Source organism: Pinus tabuliformis, chromosome 1_2, assembly GCF_031772625.1.
Source record: "Pinus tabuliformis cultivar Carrire ecotype Pingquan chromosome 1_2, CPIR1, whole genome shotgun sequence".
NCBI lineage: Eukaryota > Viridiplantae > Streptophyta > Pinopsida > Pinales > Pinaceae > Pinus > Pinus tabuliformis.
In genome coordinates this window covers 690,160-692,919 of record NC_142298.1, presented here as the reverse complement: position 1 = coordinate 692,919, position 2,760 = coordinate 690,160, and positions in this window count along the sequence as shown.

Sequence of the window (2,760 nt, the reverse complement as noted above, 5' to 3'; positions counted from 1 at the left end):
GCATGCACGCAGGAAATACAAGAGGTGGTCACGTCTGTTGGACTCCCTTGTAACCCCTGTGGGTACCCCTTCGAGTAGTAGCGCATTAGACAAAATCGCGCACGGATTGTCTTCCACATACCCTCTGGGTATATTGGAAGCCCCCTAGGCTCCCTTGAAACCTCACCATAGATAAACCGTTGGCCGTCTTGTGGCTACAATACACCGAGAACAGCACTCGGGGAGATTACTCGCCCGTACGATAGGGTAGTCGGGTTGTACGGCTAAGGGTACGGTCGATCCTCCTTAGTTAGAGCCCTGAAACATTGGGCCGAGTACTACTGCCAGACCCTTATGTATATTGCGATCTGTAGCACCTGACACTCCTCAAGACCATAGTTCCCTTTTTCTATCAGGGGATCACACAGCATCTCTTCCAGACCCGCTTGTGCAAAAGGGTGCAGCAGCAGCAGACATCAGTCCCGCAGTTCGCAGATCAGCCATTCCGATCAGATCCATCAGATCCGCAGAAGCAGTCTGTTCCGCCATCAGATCCGCCATTCAGATCTCTCAGATCCACCAGATCGGAGTCGTTGTGAAGGGTTCCTATACCGGGGTATAATTTTCGCAGGACTTTTGGCCGCATTGACATTTTGAGGATTTGGCCACTGCAGTATTGATAAGGAAGGAGTAAAACTCCGTTAGGAGTTTTCAGAAAAAAAAAAAAAAGTCTGAGATCTTCCGGGGCGCTTATTGGTGATCTAGCCCATCAGAATCAGGACGACGAGCTGAGCACGGTGGTACCATTCAATTATTAGTGAAAATTTTTAGGCGGTCCCAAATTTTCATCAGGTTGGTGTATGGTAGAAACTAGAGCTCAAGCGATGGCCAATGAAAGGATCGACAAACTTGAAGAATCCATGCACACCCTCACCCTTCAGCTTAACGGACTAAGTAGCCAGGTCGCGCAACTCATCCCGAAGGACAAGGAGCAAGCCCACGAGGAGGCGTATAATGGCAATGGATACAATGAGGGTGAGTCTAGCCACTCTCCTCACGTCTGGCACACCCACCAACCACCCAGTCAGCGACCTCCCAAGTTGGATATGCATAAATTTGACGGTTCTCACCCATCGGCATGGATAGCACAAATGGACCAATATTTCAAACTGAATCGTATCTTAGATGATGCGACTCAGCTTATGTTGGGGAGCATGTACTTGGACAATGAAAGGTGGCAATGGTGGGAATGGCATCAACGTTGCAATGGACCTTTTAGGACTTGGACCCAATTTACAAAAGCTCTTCAAGGCTGCTTTGAACAGGAGGACTCTTTTTTGGGTCGTCTTACTAAGCTCCGACAGACTGGTACAGTGGATGAATATATTACAGCTTTTGAAACCTTAGCCTTCCGCACTTGGGGTCTCTCAGATGCATTCTACATGGAATGTTTTATCAACGGTCTTAAAGAAGCCGTCAAAGCTCAAGTCCTACTGCACCACCCTCCCACATGGATGGAGGCTTGCAAGGTAGCTCGTAACGTGGAACGTGAATTAGCAGCCCAATACAGTCACCCAAATTTCTCCGCTAAAGGTCGCCCCCCACAGGCTCACAACACGACTCAAACACTTAAGGTCCAAAAGATGTCACCTGCGGAAATGGCCGAAAGAAGAAAGCAAGTACTATGTTACTACTGTGATGAAAAATACTCCCCAGGTCATAAATGCAAGGAGCCCAAATTTTTTCAAATAGATGCCACTGACTACAGCTCAACAGAAGAAAATCCACCACTTGAGGACCATGAGGCGCTAGAAGAAGACAACCAACAGGACAATGTCCTTGATGAACTAGTTATTTCGCTGCATGCGTTGGTAGGGATTTCTTCCCCTCAAACTCTCAAAATCAGAGATTTTATTAAACATCGCCCAGTAGTAGTTTTGATTGATAGTGGAAGTACACATAATTTCATCCATCAAAAAGTCGTAGAAGCAGTACATTGTTTTGTACGCGCAGTTTTTAACTTCCAAGTTCAAATTGCGGATGGAGGCACAATGAAATGTGAAGGCCGCTGTGAAAATGTCAAAATTCAAATGGGGGATTATCAGTTGAAAACCCACATGTTTGCCATACACATGGGGGGTTGCGACATTGTCCTCGGCGCTGAATGGCTTCGCACTCTTGGGCCAATCACAATGGATTTCCAGGAATTATATATGAGTTTTAAGCAGAACAGCTACACACATACCCTCTGTGGACTCCAGGTGGGAGCCCCCTCTATCATCAGCTTGCATAGGATGGAAAAATTGTTAAAAAAGGGCAATCATGGAGTTGTAGCTCAATTTAATGCCATCCAGGTAGTCGAAACAATGCCTCTGCCAATTCATCCTGAGATGCAACAAATTTTAAATAACCATCTGCCGGTCTTTGACAAGCCTCATGAGCTTCCACCCTCGCGAGGGGAACATGATCATAGCATCACCTTGGTTCCAGGGGCCCAACCCCCAAATGTGCGCCCATACAGATATTCGTTAACCCAAAAGAATGAAATAGAAAAAATCATCAAGGAAGTTTTGGAAGCAGGTGTCATCTGTCCCAACATTAGTCCTTATTCATCCCAAGTGGTCATGGTGCTCAAGAAAGATGGGGAGTGGCAGATGTGTCCCGACTTCAGGGCCCTCAATAAGTTGACAGTCAAAGATAAATTTCCCATCTGGTGGTTGATGATTTGCTGGATGAACTCAATGGGGCTCAATTCTTCACTAAGCTAGATCTTCGCTCAGG